General features: G+C 43.4%; 1 protein-coding gene and 1 long non-coding RNA gene across 2 annotated transcripts in view; one reads left to right on the forward strand and one right to left on the reverse strand.

The window, feature by feature from the left end:
• Positions 1-24,407, reverse strand: part of WFIKKN2 (WAP, follistatin/kazal, immunoglobulin, kunitz and netrin domain containing 2) — a 335,359-nt gene that overhangs the window by 78,917 nt on the left and 232,035 nt on the right. The gene's annotated exons all lie outside the window — the stretch shown is intronic.
• Positions 410-24,352, forward strand: LOC138245955 (uncharacterized). Its single transcript, XR_011194195.1, has 3 exons — positions 410-554; positions 15,049-15,089; positions 24,281-24,352. It is a non-coding gene; the product is annotated as an uncharacterized lncRNA (long non-coding RNA).

Here is a 24,407-nt window from a genome sequence, read left to right on the forward strand (position 1 = left end):
GGGCAGGCACAAAGTCTAGAGAATTATGCTGGGCCGACAATCTCACAGCCCTGAGGCCTGTGAGGTCAACAACTCGGCAAAGACAGTAAATCAAAGGTTCAGTCTCCACCCCGTGATGACGTGGAGGTAGAGTTAGCTCTGGGCGTTTCAGATTCAAGCCCTGCAGCTCTCGGCCTCCACGTCAATCAGTGAGAGGAGACCATTGTCACCACACCCTTTTCCAACTCGTCACAGGGTGGGGTGGTACCAGACCCTGTGACGAGTGGGGTAGAGACTACAAGCAGGAAGCTACGAAATCGAGTGTGCGCAGTGTGTGAGCTGGACTTTTGAAGACACACTGCGCAGACTGGAGGTGCTGCTTCCCACGCTGCAGTTCATGCTGGATGCCATTTGAGCTCTGGTATGCCTTATATTTACTGCCAGCAAGCAGACTCGTGGGGACAGTTAAGCAAAGAGCAAGTTGTTGCACATTGCATGTGCGTGTGTTTATTTGAATTAGTCAGCATCCCTGAGTCCCGACTCGCCTGGCTTGAAGCTTCCCTCCATGTCACCAGGTGAGGCAACAAAAATGTCATCTGGGGGTCATAAATAACGTGAAAGGGTGAATGGGTGTATGTGTGAGTGAATGGATGGATGGCTGATGGATGGATGCGTGAGTGAAAGGGTGGGTGGATGGATGTATGAGTTAAAGGGTGGATAGATGGGTGAGTAAAACAGTTGGTGGGTAAAAGTGAAAGGATGGATGTATGATGGATGAGTAAAAGAATGGATGGATGAGTGAAAGAGAGGATGGATGGATGGGTAAAGGGCAGATGGATGATTAAGTTCAAGAATGGATGATGGATGGATGAATGAAAGAGAGGGTGAAAGGGTAGGAGGATAGATGAGTGAAAGTGTGGATTGATGATGAGAGAAATTATGGATGCTTGAGTGAGTGAAAGTATGGATGGTTGAGTGAAAAGTCAGATGGATGGATGTGTGAGTGAAAGGGAGGATGGATGGATGGATGAATGAAAAGGTGGATGGATGGGTGGGTAAAAGGGTGGGTGGGTATATGAGTGAAAGGATGGATGTAGGATGGGTGAGTAAAAGAATGGATTGGTGAGTAAAGAAAGGATGAATGAGTGAAAGAGAGGGTGGATGGGTGGATAAAATGGTGGATGGATGAATACGTGAAAAAATGGATAGATGCATGAAAGGGTAAATGTATGGATGGGTGGATGAGTGAAAGGGTGGATGGATGATGAGAGAAAGTATGGATGGGTGAATGAAAGGGTGGATGGATGATGAGAGAAGGTATGGATGGTTGAGTGATGGTATGGATAGATGGAGTGAAAGTGTGGATAGATGGATGAACGAAGGAATGCACGGATGAGTGAAGGGATGGATGAGTAGACAAATGAATTGATGAGTGAAAGTGGGTTGATGCATAGATTAAAGGGTGGATGGGTGGATGAGTGAAAAAATGGATAGATGATTGAAAGGGAGGGTAGATAGATGGATTAAAGAGTGAATTGATGGGTGAGTGAAAGGTGGATGGATAGGTGGATGAGGGATGGATGGAAAGATTACGAGAGATAAAATGATGGATGGATGAGTGAAAGGATGGCTGAGTGAAAGTATGGATGGATGAGTGAAAGGGAAGGTGGACTGATAAGTGGATTAAAGGATGGATAAATGGATGAGGGAAATAACGGATGGATGAGTGAAAGGAAGGGTTGATGGATTGATGAAAGGGTGGATGGATCAATGAGTGAGTGACTGAAAAGATGGATGTGTGAAAGGATGGATGAATGATAGGTGCGTGGATGGATAGGTTTGATGGCTACATATTGAGATGAATGGATAGACTGGAAATGTATGGGTGGACAGACAGAATGGTGAAAGACTGAATGATGGATGAAAGAATGAATAAATGACAGAATGAAATGGTGGATATCAGCAGGCGAATGGAAGGAGGAAATGTGGAATGGATACAATTAAAACAGGAGCGCTCTTTTGGGAAGGGATGTGATGACTTGCTTTGTTTGCTTGGTGCCATATAGTAAGAGCTTTTGTTCGAAGTGCGTGGTGTTTCAATTTTCTGGCTTCTCCCTTGAACCAGCCACAGAGCAGATATAGTTAACGCTGGGCCAGAAGTCCCCAAAGGGCATGCAAACCCATTAAAACTCCTGCAGGGGAAGTTGCCAAGTGTGCGCACAGTTGTGACCGAAACGCATGCCAAACACGTTATATGTTGAAACTGCCCATTAACATGTTTAGGGGGCAGTGATGGATTCATCTGTTAGTGCAAACATGTTGTGTGGCCAGGGAGACAGATTCTCTCCAGACACCATCTTAGTGTTGGTATAACAACAGACAGTACAATTAACATGATATATGTGATTTAAAATCATGCTAGCCACTGTAGTGCACATAATACGCTGTACGATAACATGTAGGGGGTGTGGGGGTGAGAAGGACTCAACCACTAAAGTAATCACGTAATATTGCAAAGGAAGGCTAATTCTTCACTAGTCCCCATCCGCTGATCAGTGTTAAGTAGCCCACAATAATGTGGAAATTACATGGATTGTACTTAGAAAAATGGGTTGGTGCCACATTGAAAACACTGAAATGGTGACTAGCATCCCAAAAATTGCCATTCTTCCCCCCCCCCCCCCAAAAATGTGAACCTCTTCCTCCCCCCACCCCGGGTCAAGCCCAGCCCCACCACTCTCAAACTTCACCAACCGCCACTGAAGTTCTGTTGGTTGATTTCTCAGCTGTGACATACTCGTTTAGTGAAGACTGGGGTCTGCTCCTAATGCCACATATTGGCTAAAGACTGAAGCACAGTGCAAAGTTATAGTATAAACTGTTCTGGATGTGAGAGTGTAGTCTGTCACCTACAGCCAGTACGTCAAGAATAGGGCCAATAATGTGCTCGATAGCGCAGGTAAGCAAATTAGCCAGGGTGTCAAGTCAGTAATATGAATTACTAGCAGGCACCACTTCTGTTTCAGTATTTATTCCTGCCTGCTCTTCCACCTACTTTCCTGTAGCCAGTGACTAAGTGGAATGGTGCAGGGAATCGGCTTTTTCTGTCCCTTAATCTCTTGCCAAGACGCTATGCATTGTGGCACTTACAGTCAGCGCCACAGTGCACGTGCTCTGTCCATCTAAATTGTGTTGTAAAATTGTTTTCACACAATTTGGTTAACCTTCCAGTAAGGCACGGAATATTTACCACATGGGTGAAAGTTAAATATCGAAACATCGGACAACTATCACCCCTTGACTCTCCATTGCATATTTCCGGGGACATAAGAGTGTTAGAGAGCAAAGCATGCCTCCTACTGGAAAGAAAAAATATTACATTTTAACTAAGCCCTAAAAAATCATTTGGGAGTCTCCCAGTCTCTGGAACTCGCTACCTGAAAACACCAGACATGAAAAAAGCAGTGCACTTTAGAAAGAAACAAAAACAATAAAGTTCAATCAAAACCTAAGTAGATAAGCAAAGTCTCCTGATCTTTAGCCAGTCTGTTTTGTTTCACTGCCCCTTATCCTGGACATTTTTCCCTACTCCCCGGAATCAAATCTACTTAAGATAAAGTGGTTGTTTAATGACATTGTTTTTAACACAACTCTTCATTTGTACACCTGGTTACACATAACTGTAAAGCGCTCTAGCAGCCTTTTGGTAGTAAGCGCTATTTAAGAACTTTAAATAATTAAAATGGTGTCATATGACAAAAATGTTTAGCTCCAGAGACCTCATTTGTGCTCTGACTAGGTTGCAGTTTAAAAGTATTGCAGTGATGCATGTCAAATGAATGTGTCTTTGTCATTTAGAAAGAAATTCTTTTGTGTATCGGCTACCGCACCCCTAAAAGTACACCTTGTAACTCGTTAGGGATTCGTGCGCAATATATAAAAGTGGAACAAGCTCGATATTGGAAAAATATTGCCCTCAAAGTAAATAGTTAGAAAATGTTGCTTCTCACTATTTGGGTAAGTGTTTTATCCATGAGCAGGCCTAGTTAATATTACAGTCACTTTTCTTATCTTAACGCGTGAAAACGCCGAAGTTAATTTCACTTAGTTTAAAAAATGTATATCTGACAGAGACTTATAGCTGCAGATTCCTTACCTTTGCATTCTCCCCAGGCATCAGATTGGGTTTTGAAGATTTTCCATGAACAGTACCCCGGTGCAACGGTAGGTGGTGTTGATCGGCTCAGTGTCCATTGCAGCTTCCTACATAGGTGCCACCCAGACACACCAACATTAGTTCTTTTCTTTCTGCACCAGCCTAGCTGATCGGAGAAAAGAGCTACCCCGCAGACATTTTTTGACTGGCCTTTTTGTCACTCTTTTTTTTAGGTTTCTCCCTCCTGGTGTGTTGAGCTCTTGTCACGTAAGACAGGCTTTAAGCCCTGCAGATCTTGTCATCGAGAGGTGACGGATCTGCACCTCGTCTGCTTGTGATGTCTGGAGCATGACCACGGCCTGAAGCTGTGCTCCAAGTGCCTACCTATGCATCTGTAAATTTTGAGGGAGTGGTCCCTAAGCTGATGGTGGCCTGGCACACGACTCCGTGCAGGTCGAGAGGAAGGTCCCGGGACCAGTCGCAGAGTTTCAAGTTGTCGGCTCACTCCAAGTCATCTAGTGATTGGGTAAGTCAAGGCACAAGCCTTCTCTGGTGCCAGTCCCAATCCCAGTGCTGCCAGCACCCACTCACGGCACCATTCCCATTGTCATCCCTGACTCCGACACGGAGCTGAATGGGCGTTGCCCGATGCGGACTCCAATGCCAGCAGGAGCTTTGCCTCCTAGGTTGAATCCTGAGCCCAATTCTGCTGGGCTAGGCCTCGGAGAAGACTGAGAGGGGTTTCTGGACCCTTTAGAATACCAGTCAAACCTGAACTGGACACATCTCCAGATACTGGTATGCTTTCTCACCCCACCATGGCTACGGAGGAGATACCCTTCTATGCAGTGGGGAGGAGAGCAACTGAGGTCCTGGACCTTCAGCTACTCTCGGTGGAAGTCAAGACTAATCTCTTGACAGAAGTGCTGTAACCAAGCAGAACAGTGGTGCCTGTGAATAGGCACCTGGGGACCCAAGTTTCCTGACAAAACACCCCACTCCTGAGCAGTTGGTGGTCCACAACTCTACTTCCTATGGAGACTTTCCCTACTGCTTCCCCATATAGGGAATCCAAGAGACTGCACTCATTTGGGAAAAACATGTTTTCTTCTCCCTGCCTGGCATTGCGTTCTGTGCCTTTTGGGCCATTATTCCCACACTCTGTGGGACACAGTTGCGTAAGTGCTGCCACAGGTCTCGGATGAGGCCTAGGCTGTATTCTCTCAGACTGTTGCCAACAGGAGAGATGCAGCAAAGTTCACTATCTGTTGCAGACTGGGCATGACCGACTCACTAAGCAGAGTGGTTTAAATGACAGTGCCTCTGAGGCGCCAGGTCTGGTGCTGAGAACATCTGGCTTTAGGGGGATGTATCAAGCTTCCCTTATGGACATGCCCTTCGATGACATCCTTCTCTTCGGAGACAAGACAAATTTGGCGCTCGAGTGGTTCAAGGATTCTCGGGCTATGGCCAGGTCCTTGGGTCTTGCAGCATTCCCTTGTCCTCTCTAATCTACATTTAACTACTTTTGTGGCTATGGAAAGGGCTTCCAACCACTCCAATTTCCATCCAGCCACTGTGCTGTGCATGCTGCCCAGCCTCTGCATGGAAGAGGGCGGGGGACCCAAAGACCTTGTGGAACAGGTGGCCAGCAGTCTTTTCAGTCTGCCTCCCGACCCCCTTTTGCTGCAGCCTCTAAACCCTCCAAGTCTGCCTCTCTACTACTATGGACACCGAGTTGGCAGGAGGATTTGCCATCGGCAGCACCACTGGCAATCCATTACTTTGGGCAGGTATGCTTTGCAGATCGTCTGAAGGAGTTACTCCCCTCCTTTCGAGACTACTCCTTCCTCCATGCCACCCTCTTATGATCAAATGATGAAGGATCATCTGTCCCTTCTCCACAAGGAAGTTGTGGTTCTCTTGGCAAAGGGAGCCATAGAGAGGGCTCCGGTGCATAAGTAGGCTGTGGTTGTTACTCATGCTTTTTTCTGGTCCCCAGAAAGGACAAGGGTCTTCATCCTCTTCTAGACCTACAAGCTCTCAATCTCTTCCTCAAGAAGGATAAGTTAAAGAGGCTCATGTTGGCTCAGGTCTTGTCTGCCCAGGACCCAGGTTATTGAATGGTAGCGTTGGACTTGCAGGATGCTTATTTTCACATCCCTGACTTCCCTGCCTGCTCACAGACGTTATTTGCAGTTCACGGTAGTCTGCAACCACTGTTGGTTTATCATGCTTCCCTTTGGTCTTACGAGCGCCCCTCATGTGTTCACCAAGATGATGGCAGTGAGTGCAGCTCATCTGCAGAGGTCAGGGGTATCAGTCTTCCCCTATCTCGACGACTGGCTGTTGAAGATGGGCTCGCCCTAGGCTGTCGTCTCCCACCTCCTGACTACGGCAAACCTCCTGCATTTGCCGGGTTTCACTATAAACGTGCCAAAGTCACACCTGACTCCCTCTCAGATGGTCCCTCTCATTGGAGCTGTTCTGGACATGGTGCAGTTTCGGGCTTATCCTCCAGAGCGGCAAGTCCAGAAGATTAGGGTTGTAATACTGATGTTTCGGCCCCCATCCTGGATTTCCCTGAGACTGACTCTGAGGCTGCTGGGCCTCATGGCCTCCTGCATCCTGCCTGTGACACATGCCAGATGGCATCCTGGGGCTCTTGACTGCGACTTAAGTTTTCTGGCCTTCCCTGAGGCACCAGTGAATATGTGTTCCCTGCAAACCACAATTTTGATACTGACCTTTATGAATTACTAGCATCCAGTCTTTCCTTGTAATAGGTGGTCCAAAAGGTAGTGAAGTAATGTTTGACAGCGTTGATCTCAAGAAGGACTCCTGACACTAATAGTAGAAGATCATTTCTCGCTGAGGCCATAATCTTTCTTTTAAGCTGAAAGGTGTGCACCCTTGTCAAAATGTAGGGCTGCTGGTATCTTTGTGACCTGGTGCCTTCAGTTCTGGGTGCCCCCTCAATTTCAAGAGGTTCTGAGTTGCTAGCCTTCCAGAGGGACCTGAAAAGTTTCTGGATTTATTTGTTAATGTGCTTTCCCTCATTCTCTCCTGGGACTCTTCTGAGTCTCAAAGTGTCAGGGAATGATTTTACAGGTGTTCAATTTGGAGGATGGTATGCTACACCTTAGGGAAGACAGCCATTTAGCTCAGAAATTCTTGCTCTGTTTACATATTGCCAGCTGATTCCTCCAAGGACAAGATGATCTCTCACAGGTCGTGAACTACCATGCTGACTTCCTTTCAGAGTTCCCCTCTCAGTATAGAGAATTTATCTTTCAGACCTTTGAAGAGGGCCTCCATAAACGTTTTGTTACTTCACTCTCTTCTTGTCTGGTTGCCGTCAAAAAGGGTTTATCTCAGTGTCTTCATCTACATTATATCGCTCTTGAAAGTTCTGTTTTGAATGTCCTTGGTGTATCAGCATCTCTTTAACCAAAGGCTTCCTCCTGCCTTTGGGGTAGTTCAAATCAGAAGGAAGGTGTCTTGCTCAGGGGTTCTTACTTATAGGAACCTTCTTTAGGAAGCAGATTGCTTTTTGATGTCTCCAACCGGTAGTGCTAGACCAGGCCACAAAACCTGTTCACCCCAAAAATCATTGTCCAGGGTTCTTGTCAGGGGAGGGAGAGTCAAGATACACCAGAAGATGCATACCTACTTCAATTTTACTAATTTCTGGCCAGATGTGCGTAGCACTAGTTCCATAATACTGGTTGCAATTTCTGACCAGTGTCTTTGCAACCCTTGTGGTGTGCTGCAAACCAACCTAAATATTAATAGGTCAGTTCACAAAATATAGTTTCCTAGCGAGTCACAATTTGACCCTCCTCATGAATATTTATATTAATGAGGTATTTCGCAAATTGCAACCTACTAACATTCGCAGCTGAGGTCAGCACTGGGTTTCTGTCGCAAACCATTAATACATACCAATCCGATTCAGTATTTTGAAGGGATGCCCTAACCACGTCACTTCCAAAATTCCAAATTGGTGTTTGGCCATAAACCCAAATTGCAATTTGGCAACTTCTTACTGATTAGTAATTTGGGTTACATACATAATGAAATGCCTTCTTACAGTTGCAAACCTGGGCTGTTTGTGAATACAAAAAGACGTTATACATCTGGCTCTTAGAAAGGTATTGGTAGGAGAAGTATCTCCAGAAAATCATTGTGTAGGATTGCAGTTACTTATAGGGAACTCTCAGGTGCCTTCATGGGTTGCAAGGCTTGTCGAATGTATCATGGCTGTTGAACCTTTGCTGAACTCGTTTATGTTGGCTTTAGGACTCTGGGCACTTTGTCAGTGCAAAAGTGCATGTGCTCTCTGCGTAAAACAAGGTAACATTGGCTTATCCACACTTTGCATTTTAATTTACTTATAAGTCCCTAGTAAGGTGCAACACATGCTCAGGGTCTGTACATTAAATGCTACTAGTGGGCCTTCAGAACCGATTGTGCCACCAACTTAACTAGCCCTTTAAACATGTCGCAGGCCTGCCACTGCCAAGCATGTGTGTGTAGTTTTAAACGGCCATGTCGACCTGGCAAGTTAACCCTTTTACAGGCCCAAGCCCTCCTTTTTAATACTTATAAGTCACCCTAAGGTAGGCCTTAGTCAGCCCAAGGGTAGGGTGCAGTGTTTTTAAAAAGTATAACGTGTACTTTTGAGTTTTACCTGTCCTAGTAGTGAAGAACTCTTAAATTCGTTTTTCACTACAGCAAGACCTATCACTCCCATTGGATAACATTGGGATTGCTGTGTACATTTTACAAGTGTAATTTCCAATTGGGAAGAGATGGGACCCCCACGTTTGGTGTTCCTGGAATCACAATTTAAACTCACAACTTATGGTGCAGTCAGATTTTAAATTGTAATTCTGAAAATGCCACTTTTAGAAAGTTGGCATGTCCTTACTTTAACCATCTGGTGCCCTCTGTTTGTCTCTGAATACATGCTTGGGTGGCTGACAGCTATGCTTTCGTGCATTCCCTCCAGACAGCCACACACAAAAGGAGCTTAGGTGTGATTGATGGACCATCCACAGCCTGATGGGCCATCCTGGGCATGATGGGAGGGTGGAGCTGACACACCTGAAAGGGCTAAGTCCTGATTCTAGACAAAGGGTTGCATAATTCCCTATAGTGAGCCTGGAGCCAGATCAGGAGGAGCAGAGACTCTGTGCACTTCAAGGGCCTCTCTTTCAAATCTCCCTCACTTCAAAGGCACCACTGGGTATAAGAACTGGACCTCAGACAACACCAACTCAGTATACATCTGGACCTGTGGATACTCTGCTAGGAAGAAGGACTGCTGTGCTGCTGAAAGGACTGTCACTCTGCTAGACTCCTGCTTGACTGTGCTGGCCTGCTGCTCTCCTTGCCTGATAGTGAGAAGGACAGGACCTCATTCTCTCCAACTCAACCCCAAAGTGACTCCAAAAGCTTGTTGGCTTGCCTCCTGTTTTCTGAAGTCTCCTAACACACCTGTCACAGCTCCTGGACCGGTCTTCAAACAACTCCTGACCACCAAGAGGCGCCTCTCCAGTCCTGGGCCCTTCCAAGTGTTTTTATCTCCTAAAATCAAGCTTATAGGCTCTTTGCGACCACAAATGGACTCACTTGCACCAGAATTGTGCTGCTCGGGTGAAGAATCAGCATGAGCCACCCCAAGTATGTTTCCGCACACACAAACATTGCCGCTTAGAACTGCGATGCCCGGGTTGCAGTTTGTGTCCGCAGACCACCGCCAGTGATACTCGCCATGTTCCTGGTGAATTTCTTCCCCCAAAACTGGACTCTTGGCTCAACTGTTGAGAAAATAAAACTTAAGCACAACTTGTCTAGGACTGTATCTGACCTATGCTCCATCACAATTGGCCTGAACTTTTGGATTTAACCCAGTCTAGCGCAACCAGAAATCCCCAGTTAGTACTTTATGCTTTTAAGCATTATATTGCATTTTAATCTTTAAAAATACTATCTTGACTTATACTTATTGGAGTTTTGTCATTTTGGTCTTATTGTACTCATAAATTGAGACTCTATTTTTCTAACCAGTTGTGTTTTTTGGTGTTTTGTTCACTGTTTTACTGTTGGGAGTGTTGCACAAATGCTTTAGACTTTGCCCCTCAAGTTAAGCCTCACTGCTCTGTGCTAAGCTCCCAAAGGGTGAAAACAGATTCATTTATGGATGTGCATCTGAGTTACACGGACTAGGATTTTGGTTCTTGCTTGGACAGGGTGCATACAATGGGGTAATCAAATCTGTCTCTTAAAACAATGCCAGTCTTTGAGCATTGGCTGCTGTGCTAAAGTGCGACCTGAAGGTTCTCTCGATGTCTTGTTTCTCCGTGTGGATGGTTTACCAGCACAGCACTTCATCAGCTCCCACCTTAGCCTGGCACACAGGCATCTTGCAGGTCAATTCCTTGGGACCTTGCCATGGTAGTCTTTGATACGCACCTTTTCCCTTCTGCTCACCCCTAAAGCCCAAAAAGTCTGAACTCCTATTCCCCCTGCCTGTTAGGGGTGTGTTGTTTGTGTCTGGTCAGCCCTTAAAATTCTGCCACATTTCTACAGGGCCCTAATGGACCAGCAGCACTGAACACATTAATATCACACTTGTCAAAGCCTCCTCCCCATCAGCAGGAATTACTAAAACACATAGCTGCCATGAGGATAAAGTCAAACAATAAATAGTGGTGGATTAGTATAAGAATATATGAGGTAATTTGAGAGATGGACAAATGAGTCTGTTAGTTGGATTGAATAGGATAATGGAGGGATACATAATACATGAGGGAAGTGCTAGAAAGTGTTATTTGCGAGTAGTAAGATGAGGTTTGAAATGAGTGAAAGGAAAGGTGGAGGAAGAAAGAATCAAGAAAAGGATTATGGAGATCAAAGTAGTAAAATGAGGTTTGGGATGAGTCAAAGAAGAGATGCACGAGGGAAGAATTTAGAATGGGTTTTTTGGAAGTAGTAAAATGAGGTTTGGGGTGAGACAAGGAGGGATAGAAGATGGGAGAGTCTAGAAAGGCTGATTTTGGAGCTCGTTGCATTAGATTAAGGTTTGAGATGACTTAGAGGAGGTAGAGCCTATATTGAGAGAGGTATAGGATGAGGCACGGAGAGGCGCATTGGCGAGAATCAAAAGTATTTTTCTTCTACAGTAAGAGTAAAGTAATAAATATATTTGTACATAACTACTTAGAAAGAGTACAAATGTACAAGGAAGATAATATACTGAGATATAAAGTGAAAGTCTTGCTGTACATGAAGCTAATTATTTATTTTTATAATTTGTTTCATAAATTTTATTTAATTTTATATTTCACTCAATATTTCAATAGTGAAGAACTTGTAGATAAAATAGTTATAACATTCAAATATTGTTATACATAAATAAAACAGTGACCCATATGCATCTGATCAAATAACTTATAGGAAAACTTTGCAGTGACCTATATGTGTGAAGCATAAAATAATGTATATTTCACCGTAAGATATACATTTGTTGAGCCGTCTTAAAGAATATCTATACATTTTTTCTAAAATATAGTTAGTATACATACTTGTACAAAGATATACACATATCTACATACATATAATCAAACTATAAATGTTTACACACACCGGGATATGCTGTACATTAGTTTTTGAGTATGGTGGTTTTGTAGGAAAGAGACAAATCTTGAGTAGTCTTCTGAAGATGAAATAGTTATCTGTGAATCTTATGTTTGGGGGTAAAGAATTCCATAGTTCGTCTGCTTGAAAGAAGAATGATGTACCACCTGTGTTTATTTTCTTGTATGGTGGGTTTTTTAGGCAAGGTGCCATTCTGGAGCAGAGGTTCTTTTGTTGAATGTACTTGGTGGTCTTTTTCCTGATAAAAGCGGGCTTGTTCAATGTATTACTTTGTTGGTAATATAAAGAATTTTGAAGGTGAATCTTCTGGCAACCAGTACCCAACATAGGCCCCTCAAGGCAGGGGAGATGTGGGCTTGTGGCTTTAGATATAGGAGTAGTTTGGCAGCAGAGTTCTGAATTCTTGTAATCATTTCATAGTGGATAAAGATGATCTGTGGTAGGGGCCTATGGCATATTTATGTTTAGATAGTAAAAGAGAGATAGTAGCCTGGACTTTGTGTGGAAATCCCAGGTGAGGGAAGATGCTCTGCAGAGTTATCATAGTAATGAAGCATGATCTTTCTAATTTGTCCACTTGGGAATTCATTGATAACTTGGAGTCCATTGTAATTCCAAGGTTTCTTACTTCTCTGAATACTTAGATACATTAGGAGGCAGTTCCAGAACGTCAGGCCAGGTGTAGAGTGGGTCATAATTTTTCCAATTGCCACATGTGAGTGTTTCAGTTTTCTTAGCATTCAATTTGAGTTGGCTCCATGTCATCCATTGATCAACGGCTCAGAGGCAACTGAAGATTTTTTGAGTTTCAACTATCTTTGGGACTTCACAGTTTAAGAAGTATTTGTGTGTCATCTACATATTTATAGCATGTGCACTGAAATTAATTGATCATTGCTGTAAATGACTTCATGTAGGTGTTGAAATGCATGGGTGAGATGACAGAGCCTTCAGGGATCCCTGCTTTTAGATGCGAAAGGGGGAGTATGGATGACATTTGTCCTTGTTTGAAGGTAAGATGTGATCCACTTGAGCAGTCCCCTCCTTGCCAGCTTCATAGAGTCTTTGAATTATCATGGTCATGGTCAACAAAGTACAGAGGAAAAGCAAGGGAAGAGAGGCCCCTTCACACTGACACAACGTCCCACCCCCTCCTGCTGGTTGTTTTTTGTTTTCAAATGTTGTTATTGAACTTTTCCAGGTTAACAGAGAAAACCATTCCCATACAGAAAGTACCAATGTTGCGAGCATAATACATACAGAAACTAACAGCCATAGGATGTCAACAATTGTCAGTATACAGTGTGCCTACCTCAGAAAGAGTATCAACTGTAAAGAATATCACATATACAATCATTGCAGTATATCAGCAGCTTTGAGTAAGCCAGGGTATATCCTGGGTCTGCAAGGCAATCAGTTTTGCCTAGGTGGTCCCTGCGTCAGCCGCACTTTCCGAATCCACTTCCGAATTCAGATGAACTTCGGATTGAATTGAACAGGCATCACTTTTCAATGGGTGTCCAGTGGCTCATTACAGTGTGCTAATTATTTAAACCAGTTTTTCAGTGTATGAGGAAGGCTTCGACCCCAATGTATCACCACCCCCAATGTATCACCACTTTTTGTTTTGTCAGCAATAATGTTATAGCAGTGTATTTCCTAACAGTTGGTGGAATGTCTTTGACATAGCTGAAGAAAGCCAGAAGAGGGCTATTAAGGGTATTAAGTTCAATAATTTCGGACAATACCTCCAAAACCTCTACCCAGCAATAGCATTTATCGGGTTGAACCACACAGAGAAAAGGAATCCAGGATTTTGGGCTCTCCATCTGACTCTATTCGAATTGTCTGTGAGGCCCAGTTGGTGTAGAGTTGCAGGAGGGTAATATGTTGTATGTAGGAATGTAACATGGATCAATCTAAGCTTATAGTTAGGGGAGAGGGCCCCAGTCTTCGAGTAACAGAATTTTCATTCTTTTATGTTGGTTCTACTGTCTCTACTACAGAGCTACATTTCCGAAGCTTCTCTAATCCATCGTAGCACTCCAGTCCACTGTCAGGAGGCTGTTCCCAATGCATGGGTTCTACAGTTCGGTCCCAAGAGCTCAACAACACCACCCTTCCCACTGAATCCCACATTCACACTGTGGGAACCACATTCAAACTTTCATGTTTCTTGGCTTCTCCGCCTCTAACGTATTATGCTGCGAGTCCTTAAAAAATATTGAAATTGCCTCTGAATAAAGCAACCACATTAAATCTTCTCGATCTTGGCTCAATAGCCATTGGGTCAACCACGAGGCCGAGACCTCTGCTATATTGGCCAAGATTGTGGTATACCCCAAAGCTGAAAATATTTTGGGAGGGCTGCACGGCGTTCTGCCCTTCGCTGGCTGTGGACTGCTGGGTTTATTCGGGCACATATGGATGGAGTTGTCCGAGCTGGGTCTTTCTGAACTGTAGAGCTCCCCACAGTCCATCATTGCTGTGGCTTCATTTATGATATGCTGTAGCTATAAGATCCATTTCTGGGAATCATTGGGAACGAAACCCACAAGTAGTTCTTTAAACAGGATCTTCCTTTCAAGAAAATCAGTTTCCATCTATGAGCAACTTCTACACTCAATTGTTTCAGCATCTTCTTGAGCTTTTAATCTCAAAATCAGATACGGAATTGCCCTGTTGAGTTATCTGAGCCACCAGTGGGACCTAGCTATCACTCAACCCAAAGGTACAAAAATCTTTATTGACTGCCTCCTACTGGAGACAATGTGTACACACGTAAATCAACGAATACTGCACAAAATCTCCACTTATTATGTAGGTTCAATACTGGAAATATACACATTCATATAACACTACAAGTATAAGAACTTTAAAAAAAATTAAACATTTTAAAACATAATTTAATTTTTGGAAGAATTTAAAAATAAGTTAAACCTATCTACCATAAAATTGGCGTATCTGATTAAATGGTTTCAGATTAACATAATGGACATAGTGCAAAGCTGCGCAAACAAAGAAAACATTATCAAAATCGTGGAGCCCCTCTTTAAAAGCTATCATAATCTATCTTTTGTGTTACGTTTTTTCCATGCCCCAGTAAGTCTCTTTAATGATAACATATTCAGTCCAATAAGAAGTATCAGTTGTCGAATCCCATGGTCCAAATTGTGTTTTTCAAAGTATAGTTGCGGACAACTAAACCCTGCAGGATGGAACTAATAATTTTGTATTTTCCTTTTTAGCAGACAAAGAGGCCTTAGGAAGCTCCATTCTTGAGTATAGGGTGAGTAGATTTAAGAAATTATTTTAGCTCTGGTATTGATATAGAAGCAAATTCATCATGTTATAATTTAAACAAATTTAAAGCAACAAAGAGATTCCTGCAGAAAATACTGTCTCTTCTGGACGACATTATCTGTAGACAATAATTTCCTCAGGGAATTCTTAGAATGTATCAGACACGTATGTAAAATGTTGGTCCTTTATGTATAGATTGTCATTTTAACATGTTATCTGCAACTTATTTGATTCCCTTAGACCTGGGTCTAACCAGTTACCCCAAGTGGGAAGGGTATGCCCAGACGTGGGTGCCTTGCTCACTGTGCCACTGGAATCAAGCTAGCCCGGCTGAAGAAGGGTGATACCCTGAAACTAGTCCCTGGATGCTTGTTTCCGGTCCAGGGAGGACCTGGCCTGGCAGTTCGGGCTGGACTGTTCCCACGAGGAACAGGGTCAAGATTGATTTGCATATGGCTGGGTCCAAACTTGGGTGGCATGGTGAGCAAAAGAACGATAGATTAAACCCAGATCTGTGACTGGGGGTGAGTGTTTGCATTGTCGGCACTCCGTCCATCATCCTTTTGTGTTGCTGGGTCTAACCAGTGTAGGAAAGTACCATCTTGCCTGGCATGTTACCCCCATATTTCACTGTATATATGTTGTTTTAGTTGTATGTGTCACTGGGACCCTGCCAGCCAGGGCCCCAGTGCTCATAAGTGTGACCCTGTATGTGTTACCTGTGTTATGACTAACTGTCTCACTGAGGCTCTGCTAATCAGAACCTCAGTGGTTATGCTCTCTCATTTCTTTAGTGACCAATTTTACCAATTTACATTGGCATACTGGAACACCCTTATAATTCCCTAGTATATGGTACTGAGGTACCCAGGGTATTGTGATTCCAGGAGATCCCTATGGGCTGCAGCATTTCTTTTGCCACCCATAGGGAGCTCTGACAATTCTTACACAGGCCTGCCACTGCAGCCTGAGTGAAATAACGTCCACGTTATTTCACAGCCATTTTACACTGCACTTAAGTAACTTATAAGTCACCTATATGTCTAACCTTTACCTGGTAAAGGTTGGGTGCTAAGTTACTTAGTGTGTGGGCACCCTGGCACTAGCCAAGGCGCCCCCACATTGTTCAGGGCAAATTCCCCGGACTTTGTGAGTGCGGGGACACCATTACACGCGTGCACTACATATAGGTCACTACCTATGTGTAGCTTCACCATGGTAACTCCGAATATGGCCATGTAACATGTCTAAGATCATGGAATTGCCCCCTCTATGCCATCCTGGCATTGTTGGCACAATCCCATGATCCCACGGGTCTCTAGCACAGACCCCGGTACTGCCAAACTGCCTTTTCAGGGGTTTCACTGCTGCTGCTGCCAACCCCTCAGACAGAGTCGCGCACTCGCGTTTCTCCTATCTTACTGCTTTGGGAGTTGCGTACTCGCTTTTCTCTCTCTCTCTCCGTTGTTGGGGGTTTGTGGAGCTCATGGTGTTCGAATTTCGATACGGTAAGCATCGGTGCTTTCATTTTGTTTTATGAGCATGTTTGTTTTGCATGATAGATGACCCGGCTTTGGTCCTGTATTGTGTAAGTTAAGAATCTTTTCGGCAGCTTAATAGCCTTTTCTTACGATTTATTGCAAATGATGTTTTAATACTCAGGTGTCCTCTCTTTTTTACGTATTTAGATCAGCAAATAGCTTTATGTCACATTTTGGAGGTCGTTCTTGGTTTAACATTATATTTTTTTAATGTGGTGTGCAGACTACTGTAAGGGGTATGCCATGTAGTTGCATTTATTTTGTTTGATTTCATGCTAGATCTGGAAGTGTAATAAAGACTGGTGTACCGGATACTTACTGATTCATGGATCCGATACCTGCATTTGATGTGTGAAACCGTACATTGGAGTATATAAACCGTGTGACAATAGGTTATCTTATATGTAAGCTTTTATAGACTCACTTTCACTTTGAGTATTTCTTGAGTAAGTAGATGTAAATAGCATTATTTTTTGTTTTCCAAGATCACTACCTACTTACCAATTGGTATCTCATGGACTTTGTTTGATGACGGTTGAAGTTGGTCAACCTTTTTGAGGATTAGGAGGTATGACTTACATACGTTGTTGCTTGTTAATTAACACAGTGGTGTTCTCTCACATGAATATTGGAGCTTGTGGCTAGTGCACGTTGGTGTTTGTTGTTCTATCAACCATATATTTTGTTTTTTTCAAGTTTAATACATACGATTTATGTACCTATGGGTAGCTAATACCCATTTCTATTTCCTTGGTTCTCATTCCACCCTTTGTTTTTGTTTTTGGGACACGTTTATCAGACACGAGACATTATGCGGTTAACATTTCGGTCATCTTGTTTGGGCTCTATTTGGAGTGTATACTAAACCTCTCTTTCCTTTTGATAACTTCAAGGACTAAGTTCTAGTATTTTGGTTACTAACTCAATGAATATATTTACAATTTTAGCCCTGAAGAAGTCGTTTGGGATTGGATTGGAGTTTTCCCAAGACGAAACACGTGTTGGCTTGAGTTGTATCATTATGGAGGTGTTGTCAAACACGGCTTGAGTTTGTACCATTATGGAGACATGTGTATACTTATGAGGAACAACTATTCAGAACACTGAATAAGAATGGACTTTTCTAATATGTATTAAAAGTTGATGCTTGACTTTGTTTAATTATTTATTGATTATTCATAATAAGTTTCTGTTAGGTGTGCCGTACTATGTATCATTGCTGCCAACCCCTCAGACAGGTTTCTGCCCTCCTGGGGTCCAGCCAGGCTTGGCCCAGGAAGGCAGAACAAAGGACTTCCTCAGAGAGAGGGTGTTACACCCTCTCCCTTTGGAAAATGGTGTCAGGGCTGGGGAGGAGTAGCCTCCCCCAGCCTCTGGAAATGCTTTCATGGGCACACATGGTGCCCATTTCTGCATAAGCCAGTCTACACCGGTTCAGGGACCCCTCAGCCCTGCTCTGGCGCGAAACTGGACAAAGGAAAGGGGAGTGACCACTCCCCTGACCTGCACCTCCCCTGGGAGGTGCCCAGAGCTCCTCCAGTGTGCTCCAGACCTCTGCCATCTTGGAAACAGAGGTGCTGCTGGCACACTGGACTGCTCTGAGTGGCCAGGGCCAGCAGGTGACATCAGAGACTCCTTCTGATAGGCTCCTTCAGGTGTTGCTAGCCTATCTTCTCTCCTAAGTAGCCAAACCCTCTTTTCTGGCTATTTAGGGTCTCTGCTTTGGGGATTTCCTTAGACAACGAATGCAAGAGCTCATCAGAGTTCCTCTGCATCTCTCTCTTCACCTTCTGCCAAGGAATCGACTGCTGACCGCGCTGGAAGCCTGCAAAACTGCAACAATGTAGCGAAGACGACTACTGCAACTCTGTAACGCTGATCCTGCCGCCTTCTTGACTGCTTTCCTGGTGGTGCATGCTGTGGGGGTAGTCTGCCTCCTCTCTGCACTACAAGCTCCGAAGAAATCTCCCGTGGGTCGACGGAATCGCCCCCCTGCAACCGCAGGCACCAAAGAACTGCATCACCGGTCCCCTGGGTCTCCTCTCAGCACGACGAGCGAGGTCCCTTGAATCCAGCAACTCTGTCCAAGTGACTCCCACAGTCCAGTGACTCTTCAGTCCAAGTTTGGTGGAGGTAAGTCCTTGCCTCCCCACGCCCGACTGCATTGCTGGGAACCGTGTCTTTTGCAGCTACTCCGGCTCCTGTGCACTTTCCGAGGGAATCCTTTGTGCACAGCCAAGCCTGGGTCCACGGCACTCTAACCTGCATTGCACGACCTCCTGAGTTGTCCTCCGGCGGCGTGGGACTCCTTTGTGCAACTTCGGGTGAGCACTGTTTCACTCCACTTCGTAGTGCCTGTTCTGGCACTTCTGCAGGTGCTGCCTGCTTCTGAGAGGGCTCCTTGTCTTGCTGGGCACCCCCTCTGTCCCCTGACGCAATTGGCGACATCCTGGTCCCTCCTGGGCCACAGCAGCATCCAAAAACCCTAACCGCACGACTTGCAGCTAGCAAGTCTTGTTTGCGGTCTTTCTTCAGGAAACACTTCTGCACGACTCTCCATGGCGTGGGACATCCATCCTCCAAAGGGGAAGTTTCTAGCCCTTGTCGTTCCTGCAGAATCCTCAGCTTCTACTGCCTAGTAGCAGCTTCTTTGCACCCACAGCTGGCATTTCCTGGGCATCTGCCCACTCTCGACTTGGTCGTGACTTTTGGACTTGGTCCCCTTGTTCCACAGGTACCCTCGTCTGGAAATCCCTCGTTGTTGCATTGCTGGTTTTGGTCTTTCCTGCAGAATTCCCCTATCACGACTTCTGTGCTCTTTGGGGAACTTTAGTGCACTTTGCACTCACTTTTCAGGGTCTTGGTTGGGGTGGGCTATTTTTCTAACCCTCACTGTTTTCTTACAGTCCCAGCGACCCTCTACAAGGTCACATAGGTTTGGGGTCCATTCGTGGTTCGCATTCCACTTTTGGAGTATATGGTTTGTGTTGCCCCTATCCCTATGTGTCCCCATTGCATCCTATTGTAACTATACATTGTTTGCACTGTTTTCTAATACTATACTGCATATTTTTGGTATTGTGTACATATATCTTGTGTATATTTGCTATCCTCATACTGAGGGTACTCACTGAGATACTTTTGGCATATTGTCATAAAAATAAAGTACCTTTATTTTTAGTATATCTGTGTATTGTGTTTTCTTATGATATTGTGCATATGACACTAGTGATACTGTAGGAGCTTCACTCGTCTCCTAGTTCAGCCTAAGCTGCTCTGCTAAGCTACCATTATCTATCAGCCTAAGCTGCTAGACACCCTGTACACTAATAAGGGATACCTGGGCCTGGTGCAAGGTGTAAGTACCCCTTGGTACTCACTACGAGCCAGTCCAGCCTCCTACAACCAGTGCCAGGGTCTCTAGGCCTCTCGTCACTACGTACTTTCAACGATTGCATGAACTATCACTATATTATCTATAGTGTAACTGTTAGCCCTGAAACCAGCTTGTTCATTTTGCAGGCTCTCTTTATCTAATACCCACCCTTGTAAATGTTCTAAAATACTGGTATTAAAATTGTTTCTCATTACATCTTAGAGCACTATTTGTCTGTAGTTGTGGGGTGAAGGCATATCCTCATTTTTTCAGAGGAACTACTATACTCCCCAATCCAGAACTTTGGAATTACCCTTTGGTGATACCAATACTTAAAATAAAATAGGGGTTAAAAAGGATGCCCAGGGGATAGCATCTTTTTGTGACAGAAATTAGAATTTCATTTGGTCACATTCCTCTTGCAGTTCTTGATTTTTATATAAAGCTCTTAATCAATGTCACTGGGTGGACCGTATTCATCAAGAGAATCGGTGCAGGAGACCACCTCAGGCAGTGATTCTAAGGAAAACTCCATGTTGGCCGCATGTAGATCGGTTATATATAGCACCCAGATTTCATCACAAAAAAAAATTAGGGAAGCATCTTTTCTAGTACCACAAGCTTTGACAGTCAATTTCCAGAACCTCCTAGTTTTTTTTTTTTTAAATCATGGCCTATCTAAGGGTAATGCCTTTTTGGTTGGTATACCTTTTATTTGTTAAACAAATTTGTCTATTCGTTTTTTCTTTCGGAAATTAATTATCCCCTCCCCCCATCCCAGAGGAGAAGAACCGAAATTGATGCATAATCAAGTGGCTAATTTCTCTAGACAATTTACATTTGAGCCAGGACACTTTTTGCAAGACTTTTTGCTTGGAGCAGTTAGCGCTTGTTATTTTTATTTTCTTTGCTGCTAATCTCTTCATGTAGAATTCAAACATCATTAGCATATTTATAATTGGGCTTGCTATTTTTTCAGTTGCCTTTCTGAGAGCACAGTACTTAGAGCCGCTACTTTCCTTGTATCCCAAAAGGTCATTTGATTTATTCTTGTATCTATGCTTGGAGATCGGGACATTTTTTTGTATTCCACGAGACAGTTTCAACTAATGAAAAGTCAATAGAGAATGTTAAGATGTAGTGGTCACTTAAGAATTATCTATATAACCCCAAAATCAGACGAGAGCCCAAATGTGAAGTAAGACAAAATTACATAATCGAGTATAGAGCTGAATTACAACTAAAGGTATACTGAACAGATATGTCGTTATTAATTCTGCCATTGACAATTAGTTTTTTTTTCTCAGTAATTCAAGCAATAATCATCCTCACATATTGATTTGTTAGTAACTGGAAAAGAAGCACTAGGGATATTAATTGCTTCTTCTTTTTCAGAGTCAGTGTATGTGGTTGTCAGGATCTTGCTCTAGGCAAGATTGCTGGTTTAGGGATGACAGTAATTTTGTTTGTAGGCGACTAGGCCAACCCTACAACAAGTCACAACTGTCGGTCCAACCCTCCCAACTCACAAGCATTACCTCACCAAAAACCTAAACAGTAAAAGATGATTTCTGGCAGCCTTTACATGGACTCAATAGTGTCCCATCTCAGAGGAGTCGTGGTTAAATGGAGATTACCCTTTTCTCACATGAGCAACAAGTCTCAGTTACACACATGCAATGAAAGAGATGCAGTAAAGTTTTCAATAGGTTTTATTAACAAGACTGCAATCTACTGTAAAATGCATGAGCTGCAATGATTAGGATAATGAACAATGCAAGAAGCAGAATTGTAAAAACAAGAGTTGTGAATATAAAGGACCCTACCATCTTGCAATAACAAGAGATGTGAAATAGGTCCTAATACCCTAACATGGAGAACCTAATCTCCAACCTAGCGAGAGCTAGGTGTGTTAAACCTAATCTGCCAGTACCGTGTCCATGAGACGAGCCCCCAACACTTGTTACCTTGGAATGAGGTCTATAGATCAGACTCCGTGGGGACACGAAGGCTAGGTCTGCATCAAGGCGACATGTAGCATGGATAGCTTTGAAGGCATCTGGTAGGAATCCCTCTGATAACCTTGTCTTCATGAGATGTATTTATACAGATCTTGTAGGACCCCTGCCGCAGGTATGTTCCCAGACAATTGATAAGAAGGCATGCTTGGGGCAGCAATTATCCAAACAATTCACTCAAAAAGTACATTATGTTCCTATCACACGTAAGTGGGAAAGGGACATGGTGTGAATACCTACGTATATCACTTGTCTTTGACACTGATAGTGACGCCTTCACAGAGTGGCACTGATAACGTGAAATCAAAACATCTCCCTAACTATAAACATAGCGGCCATCTTAGAAGAAATAATTAAATAAATGCCCTATATATCCTGCAAACCAGAAGAGTCCAGCAGACGTAATGATATATTGCTTTCAAAATTCTGCCATAGCTAGAAAACGTTATAGAAGAAAACATGGACAGAAATGGCTCTTTATTTCACCTCAATTTCAATTTCTTTTTTATTTTAGCCTTCGTTGATACCCTTTTCAGGGAAAAAAACACATGCTTTCTTTTGCAGCCCTTTTTTCCCATTTTTCTGAACAAAACGAAACTTTAGCTGTATTTTGGCTAATTTCTTGGTCTCCTCTGGGTACCTTTAGAATCAATAAGATGTTGGGAAAAAAGATGTTGGGAAAAAAGGACACAAATTTGGAATGGATAGCTTATGTGGACAAAAAGTTATTACAACCTAAGCGTGAACTACACCAAATAGCCAAAACAGGGCCCAGCACTGGGGGGTGGGGTGGGGGGGGGGGAGGGTGAGGCCCAGCTGCTAAGGGGTTAATGTGGCTCAAGATGTCTATCTGATAAAGCGAAATACGGTAACAGTCCTACCAAATGTACATGGTTTCCTTTTCACCTCCAAAAGGCCTCCGAAACATTGGGGTAAATCTGGTTAATGTGCACTAGAATTAATAACTATTGATAACACTTTATAAGTCATCTGTCTGTGAGGCACACTTCTGTATGCTGACAACTAGTTGACCCTATCCAACCCCAGTCCGTCTCAGAAATCTCTCTATCACTATCCCGACTGACCGCTCCTAGAAATTCCATGGGATCCCATTCAAAGTCTCCTGTAAGAGCTTATAAATACACAAGATCCTCCCTCACGTGATGAGATGAGTTCTTACAAAATTTTACCAAAGGGTTAGCTCCCTAATTGTTGCCTGATTGACCGAGATGTTCATTACCAAATTTGTCAGTCAGTCGATTTTATTATGTGAATAATTAAAAGTTATAATGTAAAAAATCTTTACAGTAAATAAAACGTATGAAAACATGTGTATTAAACAACAAATGTGAGCGGATGATTAAAAATATAGTAAAACAGCATTATGTGCGCAGAAAAGGACCTAAAATTGTAGCAACAATCATGGGTATACATACAGAATTGTAAAGTGCTTAGTGACAGCTGGGATACTTATAAAATACGTCTGTCAGGAACAATGCTAGCGGCTGAATGTTGAATGTCAAATGGAATGGTTGGCAAGAAATGCATAAGCGGAAAGCGATAGACTGTCCTTGGGGTGTGGTGAACGGACATAGCCCATGTTCAGTGAGAGTCTGCCACTTTCTGGCAGTAACTAGCTGAGATCAGTGTTGTTCTTCCCAGGCAGTCTCGATCCAGGCTTGTAAGACTCTTAAGAATGCTTCTATGCAGCTGATGTACTTGCCTAATTTAGCCAGATCAGTTGGCTCCGTGATAATAATCACAAGATTCCTTACCTCATTGCAAGTTCTGATTCCGTCTGTTAAGAAAAGCAGTTTTAAGAAGATACAGCGATTGTACAATAGCACCACGCAGCAGCATAGCAGATGGTTAGAAGATTCAAATTTATAGTCACAAAGTCTGCAGTTGATGATCTTAGGGGGGGCCAATTGGGGTTTAGTTCTTTGATCTGTAGGCCCATCAGCCTTGCACTGAGAGTGTACTCCACGGAGGAAGATGCGCAACAACTTAACTGAGGGAATTAAATTCCGAGAAGAAAAAGGGGACTTAAATAACAGTGAGGTATAGATATTGTGAAAGGAACCAGCGGCCATGTCATTGATATTGGGGACTTGACAATTTAGGAGTAAGTGCTTGTGTTTTGGACAGAATAGAGGTTATGAGAAAGGGTATCTAAGAATAAAAAACATACTATAACAGGTGGAGAAAAACTGACTGAGACTGGCTTTAATCAATCTTGCAGGACAAAATTCAAGCATACAGAAAATAAGAGTTAAAGGAGAAGGGCACATGGGCAATTTTGGTCGTCACTAGGTAAGCACAATATAAAGTAGTACTTATATATATATATATATATATATATATATATA

The sequence above is a fragment of the Pleurodeles waltl genome, chromosome 7 (assembly GCF_031143425.1).
Source record: "Pleurodeles waltl isolate 20211129_DDA chromosome 7, aPleWal1.hap1.20221129, whole genome shotgun sequence".
Classification (NCBI taxonomy): Eukaryota; Metazoa; Chordata; class Amphibia; order Caudata; family Salamandridae; genus Pleurodeles; species Pleurodeles waltl.